The 13,537-nt window shown below is 33.9% G+C and overlaps 1 protein-coding gene across 3 annotated transcripts in view; it reads right to left on the bottom strand.

Moving 5' to 3' along the window:
• Window positions 1–13,537, bottom strand: part of TUSC3 (tumor suppressor candidate 3) — a 192,623-nt gene that overhangs the window by 125,708 nt on the left and 53,378 nt on the right. The window lies entirely within an intron of this gene.

The raw sequence follows: 13,537 nt of genomic DNA on the forward strand, positions 1-13,537 counted from the left end.
ACATGCAGACAGCTTTGAGAGACCTCATGAAGACAAAACTGAGCAAAAGACACGTATGCACAAAAGAGCACTGCATGATTCTACTTACGGTAAGATCAAAAACAGGAAAAAATCTACTGTGCTAAAAGTCAGGATAGTGGCTTACTGCAGCAGGCACTGGGATGGTGGGAGGCGAGATGGTACCATGGAGCTGGGGGCTAGGAAGATTCTCTTCCAGGGTGGGGTGACAGTGAAAGTAACACTCTAGCCTCTGTACAGAACGCTCTTAATCTTTAGATTGTCCATTTTACCTGAAAAAGTCTGAGAAGTAAAAAACTCTACAGGGTTGTATTCCTACAAGAAATTTGTTAGCCTTGGAAAATCGAGAAAGGATGAGTGGTTGGGAGAGAAAGGCTTCAACTGTGCCATTTAAGAAGGACTAAGGACCTAGGCACAGATGAAATCTTAATTGATGAGACATATGACACCTAGAGTTACACCTGAGCACACTAAGCACAGTCTAAGAGTCCTGTACGAAAAGAAAAAGGGCTGCGTTCTGGTCACTACACACGAAAGCTTGGACAAGACACTTCACCTCTCAGAACCTAGGGACTCGGGACTCATCTATTAACATCTGACCTTCCAATACATACCTAGATGATTTACTGAGAGATGATAGATAAAAACCTTTGTAAATTATAAAGTACTATAAAATACAAGGCAGTATTGGTAGAAGTATTGTTTTCACTATTGTTAGATTAACAAAGGGTGATTTTACCACTATAGTCCTATATGTAGTCTACAATTCTTTTCCTGTCAAATTGCCTACATATTCTGAATATACATCAAAACACATGAGAACCACAGTTTTAATTCTGGCTATTACCGGAGAACTTGTGAAGAACATTATATTCAGATTAAATATTAGATGACAAAATATAATGAGATATTTTCAAATAAAAGTCTATCTTTCTCTAGTTACAGTCTCAGAATATTAAGTGCTTTAGACATGCTAAGCGCCATGCTATGGACATCACATATGCTATCTTATTAAACTCACATAGCAACCATAGCAGCACAGAGATAATAAGCTTAATCCACAGAGGATGAACCTGAAGTCTAAAGAACGGTAGCTCTCGCCACTGCCCTACCCTGAAGTGGTTTTACTTGCAACAGACTTTAAAAAGTACACCAGTTACCTTAAACCAGCAACTGACATCTCGAGTGAGCTCTCACTTTTACTCATCTGACAAGCCTCAAATCCCCCATTATTAGAGGAGAAGGTACTGCTGACCTATTGTTTGAGATAAAACACCTTACCATGGTAAGTGGTACAGAGATTTATTAGTTTGGGGTTTTTTTTTTTTTAAAGAAACATTCTAATTTTAAAAAGGTGGTAAGTCAATAATTTCTATATGTGGAGAAAATATTCTTAGTAAACCAAATACATGTCTTTCCACGTGAAAAAAAACATAATCAGCAACAATTTCTGAAAATACTCAACTATATTAACAAATCAGGTCTAGAAACAAAAAAATAAAAAGGGAAAGGTATTGTAAAACACAGCAGTCATGCACCTTAAAGATCTGTAGTAATAACAACAATAGCTAGCACTTATTGTGTGCTTACTATGTGCTAGACACTGTATGAAATGCTTTTCTTATATAATGAATTCATCAATCCTCGTAACAATCCTATGATGGGGGTATCACTGACATTTCAAGTTTAGAGACAAGGAAACAGAGGCACCAAGACATCAAGTAACCTGTCCGAGATTATAAAGCTAGTAAATGGTAGAATTGGGGATTCCCAGTCTTATTCCAAAGTACATACTCTAAATCTCTATACACACTGCAGGATCTTACAGGCTTTAGAGGTTACAGAAAAATTCTTGCAACCAACAGCCTAATATTCAAATGAACACATTGCATTCAAAATAAAAATGTTAAGGGAATTCCCCGGTGGTCCAGTGGTTAGGATTCCACTCTCACTGCCAAGGGCCAGGGTTCAATCCCTGGTTAGGAAATTAAGATCCCATAAGCCATGCAGCGCAGCCTAAAAAAAAAATTAAGTAAGAGAGTCTACATAATGAAGAAGGGACAACACTACTACATAAGGAAAGAGAAACCTCATCACATCTTGAACTAGCCACCTTTGCACAGAAAAAAAAATAAATGGCCTAGGAAGGTAGGTTTTAGGGCATCATGGTTGATTCAAACTTTCAAGAGTGTTTGTTGTAAAGAAGGCTAAGCTACTTCTCAAAGGAAAATGTTACAAGGTAATGGAGTAGAAATATTCAGTAAGGAACAGAAATCGGATTAATGTGGATTCATGCTTTTAAAATCTACTAAGAAAGAATCACAGGCTGAGCTACAGTCCACAAATAGGGTTTATTCTACGTTGCATTTCTCTGCGACAGGCGTGTGATTTTCTTTAAGGAGAAGGTTGGGTGCATCTGTTCCGTCAAAGTATTTCCCTTGTCAGGGCCATTTGTACCCCTCTTTGTTGGGAACTCTTCTGCACGCTACAGTTTCCCTTGTCCAGGACTACTTTCAGGACTTCACCACCTTCTCTGTTTGTGCGTCCCTTTCGGTCTCTTGAAGAGAGTGACGCTCACGAATCTCTCTTCCCACTGGAGAATGAAACCTGAAAGAAAATCATGCCCAAGGGAATTTTGTGTAGTGAAGGGAGCATGGAAACATCCATAATGTGGAACATAGTGCAACCTTTAAAAATTGAAAAGGCACCATATGTTCATTTTAAAAATAGAAAAGAATTTGATGGCTCAAGTTTAAATGATGATTCTGTATTTACATGCAGTGTGACTTGACCAAATTATTTCTCTGAATCTCCTCTTCATCTATAAAATTGAAATAATATCTCACAAATTGGTAAAATTAAATGAGTTAATGTATGGAAAACTCCTAGCACAGCATCCAGAAAAGTACAGGCACTCAAATTCTGTTCCCTTCTCCTCGGGTTAATTTCTATCAGCAACCTCAATCAGGTTGCTAAAGGAATAACTACAGAGGGAATTTTTTTTTTAATCTTATTAGTACTTCAATCTCAGGAGTTACCAAATGTTTTCTGAGTACTTAGTACATAGCAAACATTGTGCTAAATTTCTAAACATGCATTGTGGATTACTAAATACATGACCAGCACTATGCTAAGTTTATGGAAAATGAAAGTACAACAGATCCTACTCTCAAGGCTTTATAGCAAATAAGCTCTAGCATTAAAAAATATACTTTGCTTATATTGATGTGTTATGGTTGTGGCTTTGCTGTTAAATAAATGGCTTAGTGCCAACTCAGGAAAGGATGGCACACAAGATCTTATTCCTGTGAACACTAACTGATTGGTAGCAGCTAATTTAAATTCAGTACAAAGCACAGTTTTGAAATCCACACCGATAGTATCAGTAAAGAGGGTGTGAGCAGTTGAGTTTTGTCTGCTGCTGGCACAAGGCTGGGAAATAGAGACACAGATGCCATACATCTACCATTTCTAAAAGGAAAAAGAAATCTAAAACTTAGAATCTTCAAGGAAGAAACCCTGTCCTTACCTGTTACCTTGTAAAAATCATGGGCCAGCAGGTCCCACATATTAATGAAGGTAAGATACTCAGTCACACTAACTATAGGTGCCCAGCCCTCTATTTTTATCTTAATGTTTTATAAAAACTGAATTGTAAGGCAATTCACTATTAATAAACAAACTGGCATAATCGACATATGCCAGTCCCCAACATATGACATTACCCAATTTTTTCTCAATTCATGTTTTTTTAACCAATTCATAACAGAAATACAAAGAAATGGTACATTTCACTAAACAACATGATGAAATTGTTCATTCCAAAGTGAAGTTTAAACAGGAAAAAAAAAATCTCACTAATGCTTTTATACCCATATTTTTTTCCAGCATTTTATCCCTAGGTAAATTTTAATGATGACCAGATGCACCAAAACAGATATGTATGTGGTCTCTTGTCTTTAAAAACATCTGCCAGAGGGATAGCTATTCATGTGTCTGTTCTAGTCACCTACGTAGTATTTACACCTACATAGTATTTGTTCAGGTGCCATATACACTACTATGTATAATATAGATAACTAATGAAAACCTGCTGTATAGCACAGGGAACTCTAAAAAAAGAAAAAGACAAATAAGTATTAGGATATAATGTACAACATGATAATATAATTAACACTGCTGTATGTTCTATACGTAAATTATTAAGAGAGTAAATCCTAAGAGTTCTCATCACAAGGAAAAAAACTTTTTTTTCTTTTATCTTGTATCTGTACATGATGATGGATGTTCACTAGATTTACTGTGGTAATCATTTCATGATGCACATAAGTCAAATCATCATGCTGTGCACCTTAAACTTACACAGTGCTATGTGTCAATTATATCTCAATAAAAATGGAAGGAAAAAATAGCCACACTATAACTTGCTTACAGTAATTCACAGGACATAAATTTGGAATGAGAATAAGAAGTACATGTTGAAGGTATCTCTTAGTGACACACAGAAACTTCATGACCCTTCTGTCCTTCCCTGTATTTTATAGAAAGTCTCTGAGAGGAAAAGAGAGCTGTACTTTTCACAACTTGAATATCCAAGAGGTTCAATCAAGGCCCACTGACAAGGCACAGAGAAGCAGCCAGATGCATGTTTTCGCATTTGGGAGAAAAGTTAGCTTCAATTTCTACAATTATTTGATCCCCAAAATCCTTACTCGTTTTCTTAATATCATGCCATTCTTCTCAGATTTGAATAAAATATAAGGGGCAATGAATGCTTCCAGAAATCAAAATATCAGAGATTATACCACCCCATGTATTGATACATTACAAAGTGTTCACTAAAGATCACCAACAGCCTTAAGGGCACTCAGCCTTAAGACCACAGTGAGCTACACAATAGGACAGATACACCATTTTTATCAAAAATAAAAAATGCATACAGTACACATGCCATAAAGAGGGCAAAGATTCAAACAAAGGGTTAGTTAAGAACTCGGCAAATCATGGTATCTCTGCAGGAAATGTAATCTACACTCTACAGGAAAACCTCAACTATCATTACTTCAAAGGTGAAAAAGTGAGAGATTCAAAAATACATTAAATAAATCATACTGAGCGTTCCTTGATGTACTTAACATCAAGCTCTTTAAAATTAAAGAAAGAAATACTGGAAAACCCCAGACCAGTTCTTCCTCAGTGTAGATCCTAGAGAACCTGGCTGTGTGACTACAGAAAAGGGAACCCGGCCGGCTACCTAAGGCCAATACCAGCGCAGCTACAAGTTCATATGGGGGAGAGTGTTACGCAAGTTTTTAAGTCCAACATGTTAAAGATAGTATCTAATTCAATTCAGATCTGAATGAGAAATGTGGAAATAAAGTTATTTGTGAAAACATTTTTTCAAATGTTCATGCTTTTTTAGAAAGGAGAGAAGTTCAATTGATGGTGCTTCAATATTCAATTAAGTGAACTTTTTCTAGAGACTCAGTAAAAATATTTCCAGTGACACTCTTTTAAGTAGTGACTTTATTAACCTGAACTCTCCCCAGAAAATTTCCCTAGGAAAAGATCCACAGTTCCATGATTTTGTATCCTTTAAAGCATCCTGAGCATGGCTAGCTCCTGATTGGCCCTGAAGCTCCCTCTTATATACACTGTGTGTCTACTGAATGGAATCTGTAAAATTTTTAAGCTATAAACTAAGAATCTATAATTTATTATTCCTATTCAAATGTAACTTTAAAAAAAGGATTTCTAACTTCAGTTTATCATAGATTCTTTGCTCTATTTTTTCACTGCTTCGTAAGTGCAAAGAGTATTATAAAAGAAGCAACTGTTTCCTGAACTTGCATATTTATAGTATATATAATTGACATAACCATAAGAACTTAAGAATCACTGTGGTCAAATTTAAAATTAATAATTCAAGAATTTAATATCAATTTTAATTATTCTAGGATTTCCTAATTCACAAAAATAAAAGTAGTGCATTTACATAAACACATGAATATAAATTCTACAATGAAAAATATCAAAATGTTTCATTCCATGAGAAACTTAACTATCCCATGGCAGTAATAAACTTTAAGATTCCTAATGTTAAATGCCATTATACCTTAATTTTATTAGAGAAAACACACAGAAACTATCACATGGTGTTTTGAAATATTTTGTATTTGATACTAGTAGTAGTAACAACACTAGATTAATGAATGTATGGAATTATATAAATTCAGGTATACTAGGAAATACATCCATCCCCAAAAAGTAAGGCCCTACACAAAAACATTGATACAAAATAATAAATTATTATCAGTGTGATGTAATCACATCTACTTTAACATACCCTAAAAAATAATTCCAAAGGAAAAAATCTGAACATAGTTATGTGATTAACATCAATAAAAATAAAAAAGCCAGGAAATAAAGAGCATATTAAAACAATGAAATATTAGGGACTAGAATAATATATATGTGGTCTGTAACGAGTGAAAAAATTCTATTATAACATTAAGTGGAAAGATAGAAGGCAAAGTTTATACTAACTACAACTAAATAACTACTGACTATCTACAGATAAATAAATCAAAGTCATGTAAGTAGTCAAAAACTGTCTTTTTTAGAATTGGGAGTGATTCTGTTTTATTTTTTACTATAAAGTGAACACAGTTTGGTTTTTGTTTGGTTTGGGAGGAGGTTTTCTTAAACTCACGTGGGTTGTCTTTGTGACCTTTTCACTGTACAACTGCTGAAGTACAATACTCTCCTGTCAAGAGACAGCGTCATTAGAATGGGGACCATGATGTTTTCACTTGAAGGATCAAAACATGAAGTCATTTTAATAAGGAACAATCATGACATGGGCTAAATGAGCATCCCATTTTTATTCCACTATTGCATTAGTTTCTGAGACCTTTCCTGAACTCCTTCATATCCTTCTATTAGACATTTATTCTTGTATAAATATCCCACTGTAAAACAGGCGCCAGATACAAAGAATAAGAGTAGCTGTATGATCAGAGAAGAAAATCAACTTGAGGCTGTATAGAGCCATCGGGCCTTACTGCCTCAAGAGCAAGGATCCAGGCAGGATGGTCACTACCAGCATCAATGAGTATAGCAGATGCCCTATTATAATAATGCATTATATCATAAAATAACCTGCACTGTTCTAGAAGTGGTTGTATACAACTCTTCGCTATTAAGAGCAACATACTATGTGTTACAGCTGAAGAAAAGTTTTATTACAAGAATATGGACAAATAAAAACATTATTCCATAAATTGCAAAATGAAGAGACGACTTTTTTCAACAGGTTTATTCTTGAGTCATATAAATTTTTGATAGTAAAATTTGTGATGGTAAAATTATTAAAACCAAGAAAAATTAAATAGAATCCAACAGAAAGCAAGTCAAGAGGAAATCAAAGCTTTAAATGTACTTTAAAGATTTCCAATACCTTTTTCATTAACCTAAGTAGAATTTCATCTACCAAATTACTTCCAAATGGCAGGAGCAAGCCAAGTTTTTGGATAGAACAAAAGATCTGGTTTGGTTATTTCATATAAACGGTATACTATCAAAATTATCACAGCTACCTACTAACCGAAATCTGTATTATTAGCAGAGACCCCAAAACTGGGGGCATTAAAACCTCCAAAGAAACTAATTACATGGGGCTTTACGTAGAAAACACTGAGTAGTATTAGAAACAATATTCTAACCTCACACCGTGCCTCCCTTTCCGGAAAAGGGATACCTCTACTATCGTTCCATTTATCCCTATTATTATAGGGATAATAAAAGAACAATAGCATATTGAAATATATTATTTATTAAAAGTATAAAAATAATGTAAGGTAACAAACAAGTAAAAAAATTAACAAATTCAGTACAAATTAGACCCAGTCACAGAGGTGGGGGGACTACTTGAGGATAAAATCCAACCAAGAGATACATCAAAATAAAGAACTCAGGAAAGGAGAAGCTATGGATAAAATCCAACCACAGGTGACTCAAAATGAAGAACTCAGGAAATAAACTATGGTAAAAGACTAAATGTTGACTATAGTGTTTAATTTATTAAATACAAATACACTTAAGTATAAAACTAAGAATAATAAACAACTCCAGCAATTATTGTTATAGACAGTCTGACCATCTTCATTTGCCTAGGAGGACCCAAACTGTACTCGCTGTCCCTGCGTAATCATGAATAGTAGTACCTCCTTTCTCTCTCACAAATACCCTTGTCTGGATAAGTTATATGGTCGCTGAAGATTTATAACACTTGCATTACGTTTCAAAATTAAACAAAGTAATTTATCAAATATTTGGAGACAGGAAAGGGAATTTGGGAAGGAATGTAAGAGTACAAAGTTTCTACATCTTCTATAGCACACAGTTAATCAATATAGACTTTAATTAAAACACAGTACTATTTAAAATAGTAGTTAATCTGTGCATTTAGAAGGAAAGAAGGATACTTATTTCTGCAACTTACTTTAAAAAGGTGGACGATAAATGATAGCATTGGACACATGATAAAGCAAGCACAGTAAAATGCTGACTGTAAAATCTGGGTGGTGGGTATTTTTGAGTATTCACTGCAAAATTCTTTCAACTTTTATAAAGGTTTGAAAATACTCATAATAAAATGTTGGAGGAAAATGAAATTCATCCAACATTAATGACAGTTGTTTTTAGGTGGTTAAATTGTTTTGTGAAATTTTTTTGCTCTCATCTGTGAACATTTCTATTTTGCCTTTTGTTACAGGGTATTATTTTACAAATGTCATTTTATAACCACAATGCTAGTTCTTTAAATAGTTGCCTATTATTAGCTACTTATCAGTTTCTACCACTAAATTATTAAAATAAAGCCCAGAACTTAAAGCCCAGAACTGTGTCTCATTCATCGTGTCCCCCATGCCCAGCCTGATGCCTGCCTCATAGATAAATACTTGCATAACTTAAGTAATGGAACAATTTACTGGAAATGCAGAAACAGAATTAATATAGCTCTCTCATGGCTAACATAGTCCTTGGTCCAGACACTCTTTCCCCATCCCCTTGTGGCAGGAGAATTACTCTTTTAAAAACACTTGCTATTATGATCAGAGACAGCAGCTCAAGATGAAAGCTGATCATTAAAACTTGGAAGTGGTATGTACATAAGGTTCCATATGTTTAATGGTAATATTCATTTGGTAAAAATACTATGAAAACATTTTGTTTCCACTTCACATATGAATATAATGTTATATTAAAAACATCACTGTAAAATATTAAGGTAAACAATACGGATATACATTGGTACAATCTTTCATGGTCACACTAATAATACATATAAAATTTTAAAGTATGTACTGTTCAGTACAGCAATACCATTTCTAGGGATTTATCTTAAAGAAAGAATCAGACAAGGCACACATGTTTATTCAAAAGGATACTCACTGCAGCACTGTTTATAATTGCAAATATTTGGAAATAATATGTGTACTCATAAAAAGGAGATTGGTTAGATCATAATATGGTATGAAATGGAACGTATTATAGTCATTAACAAGATGAGACAAACTTACTAAAGGGATAGTCACAACTTACCTTTAAGTAAATCCAAAAGGACTACTTATCACAACACTACATAAAGAACTATTTCATATTTTAAAAATAAACGTGTGCTATTCACTCATTAACTTATTTTACATACATGCTAAATATCTTAAAGGATATATAGTGGATTGATAATGGTTTATTTCTAGAGGTGAAGATTACAGGGGTGTATTTATTCTACTTTATTAGTTTCTATGTTATTTGAAACGTTTACCTGTATTACTTTATAAACAATAAAACAACAGTTATTGCCAATTGGAAAGAGACAGTGAAAGAGATATCCAAAAAAGAATAGTTAAAAGACAAGAAAGTCTGATTTCTCCTGAAAGAAATGTGTAGCACAGCCAGGGACTGCCTCGATTGCCCTGCGCATCTCTGCAGTTCCTTACCAACCTTCCTATCTATGGACTGAGTCCACGCTCTTGGAAGCTATGTTCATTTCACTTCAATCTAATCCTTACTTTTTGGTCAGGTTGGTATTTGAGAAAATGAAGACGTTTCATCATATTCTAACTTGTGCAGTTACCATTACATTCATCCTTATTGACGAACACCTTAGTTCATTTCAGTGAAAATGACCTGGAGTATTTACCAAAAGTTCTTCTTCAATAACCAGGATTTTATGTATCTCTTTACTAAGAAAGTGAAGAAAGCAATCCCAGGTATTTCAGATCTAATTTAGTGAACCATTAGAGAGAAGAGATACAAGACACCAATATAAGCCCAACAAATAACACCATTTTCCTGGGTCTAGTAAGATAAAATTTTGAGCTTTTCTGGTGATAAACATGCCAGAAATGGACAAATTTAGGGCTATTAAGTTATTGCAGAGTAACACAGTCCTAACCACACTGACTGAGTTTCCATTCTGCTACCATAAACATCAACTGCTATTTAAAGGCTTACTTTTACAATCTAAATAGAAAAGCAAAAAGCAAATACTTGCATTAGTCACAAAATATCAATAGTACAATTATGTACAGGAATAAGCTATATGTACCTGAAGCAAATGAAAGAAGTTAATCCCCTTTCAACTAATGTGTCTGTACCACTTCTTTTTTTATTACAATGTTTATTTATAATCACTATAATAAAATATTTCATCATAATCATTATTTTAAAATGTTTGAGAACTGTTTTAATTCTGAAAAGTACAAAGAATAACAAAGCAAACACCTATGTACCCGCAATCTATAACTGATTATTATTGAGTAAGTTTGAGATTCTTTTTTAACATAAACATTTAAAACATTGCAGGTATATCTGAACTCTTTATCCCATCTTATTCTCCTCTCTCCCATTTAGGCAAAAGTATTATTTCTTTTAAATCTATCTTTATTATCTACAGAGACACACACAAAAACAGGTACATAAAATCATCAGCAATATGCAATATAGTTTTATATGTTTTTTAAATTAGCATAATATTCTTTTCTAATTTCATACTGAAACTTTTAAGTCGAAGTTTTGTTTTAAAAACCTATGCCTGTTGACCCATACAGGTATAATCTATTTATTTCCATTGCTGGAGAGCATTTATAAGAATTCTAACCATTTATAAGATTTTAAAAAATTCTGATAAACAATGAGCACTGTTCATGGTTTATAGACGCTCTCTGCAAGAGTTCTTAAACTGGGTCTCCACTGCTTCCATGATTAGAATTGGAAAGGAACTTGGAAAGGACGGAAAACATGTCTTCATTTTCACAAATCTCTAACTAAAATTTACGATTTCAATTACAAATGGAGACAACAAACACCACAGAATTAACAGTATCTGTGACTTTGTAACCAATAAAAATCAGGAGTATTCTCCTCTTCCATTCTACTTGTTGCTGATAGCTCTAGATATTGTTTATACTCCTCACTACTTTGAACTCAGTTATAAGACCTGTCATTAGATTCTTGTTATAAAATGACTTCACAAAAAAACAAACATTATTGCATCACATTTATATTTTGATAACAGTATTTCAATGAGGTTATTGTCTTTTGTATGTCTACGTATTTTATTCATTTAAAAATTATTCTGCAAAGAAGTGCATAGACTTTACCAGACTGTCAAATTCGCCCACAGTACATAAAAAAGGTAGTAACCAATCATAAGGCATTGCCAAATGGCTTATCCAAACTAATTATGCCAATTTAGACAATGTATGAGTTACTATTTTCCCACATCTTTATCAACCCTACAACTGTCAGACTTCTAAAAATTTCTTCCAGGCTGATGAGTAACAAATAGCATCTCAATATTCTTGTAATTTTCATATCCCTGATGATCAATGATATTATATGCGTTTTAATATTTTAATATGTTTACTAACCACTCAGGTTTCCTCTATGAACTGCCTTTATGTGTATTGTTGCAAAGATGAGGCAATTTGCAGGAGACCACAGAGATAGGTACTTGTGCTGACTGACTGCAAACTCTACACTGCAAATCAGAGACACTGTATCACCTCCTCATTCTACCACGGGAAACTGCCTCTAATAAGCTCAACAATACTTTTAACAAGTGAGTGTAAAATGTGAAGCTGTAAAAACTACAGTCCATTTGACAAATTGCGGGGAAATAAAACTTAGTAAATATTTTTCATCATATCTGTATTAAAGTTCATTTAATGGAGATTTCTTCCCAGAGAAATCAAATTTTATCATGTATTCCACACAGACTCCACAGGAGATAAGTCATTCTGTGTAAACAGCAGGCAACAAAACAATAAAATTACTAGTAAATGAAGTCCCATATAATCCAAATGGTTATGTAAAAGTAAATACTGATACTGCATTTCAGTTAATTCTGGAAACTACAAAACAAACCACAATAAACATAACCTATCATTGAATAAATTCTCATAAAGTATATGCAAACAAAGCAAATATATTCATAAAAACTGGTATGAAGCAAGCCACAAAATGCAATTCCTATAAGGTTGCAGGTAGTCACAGTGCGTGTAGAAAAACAAATTTTTCAGAGAGAAAAACTGGCCCAAAGCATACGTCAATGTAATAAATTGAAAGAATTCCAACATTATGTTCACACGTGTATTAAAATCAAATGTTTCAGTTAGTATAATGTGTATCACAGCTGAAAAAAATATAAATGAATCCTAAAAGAAATTCATACTTTAATGACTGGATCTAGAAATATGAGTAAGTTTTTATCTTCAAATCTAGAAAAATCATTCCCAAGGTCTCAAAAGCCATCATTCCTTCAGAAATTCAGGCAATCTCTTCATCAGGAGCCTTAACTCCATTAGAACCATCACCACTATCTTCAAAATACCACTCTGCACCTCTCTACTTCCTTCATAAAGTCTCCTCAGACTTAGCTTGAAGCTAACATTAAAGCAATGCCCCCCACTGCTACAGAACCACAGGTTTTATAAGTGGACAATAATAAATTTAAAGAGAAAGTACACCTGTAACTTATGTAATATTGTACATCAACTATACTTCAATAAAAAAAAAAAAGTTCAATGGACAAAATTTTAAAAAAATAAAATAAAGAGAAAGTATTGAGTTTAAATCTAAATTGTTACGGAAGCAACCCAAGTTCTAGTTCTGATGAGTTGTGTGGCCTGTGGCTTATTTTTTAAAAAAAACAAAAACTTCTCCATAGAAGGGGACCACAGCCTCGCTCTAAAGTGTTGGGTTACCAGGCTCCACCACTAAGTGGGAGTATCACCACTACGGGCTTTCTTGCTCAGCGGGCTAGCATCTCTCCCCAGATGCCTTCAATCTACTAACCTCTTACTCTAAGCACTTAGACCTTCCACCCCTACTATGAGTATACATTGGTCAGAGAATACTTCGGGGAAACATTTGTGTGTTGTTTTTTTGGGGGGGACTGGGGGTAATACATTTTATACATTTACAAATATAAAGTAGACAGCCACTATAA

The sequence above is a fragment of the Balaenoptera musculus genome, chromosome 21, assembly GCF_009873245.2.
Source record: "Balaenoptera musculus isolate JJ_BM4_2016_0621 chromosome 21, mBalMus1.pri.v3, whole genome shotgun sequence".
NCBI classification, from domain to species: Eukaryota; Metazoa; Chordata; class Mammalia; order Artiodactyla; family Balaenopteridae; genus Balaenoptera; species Balaenoptera musculus.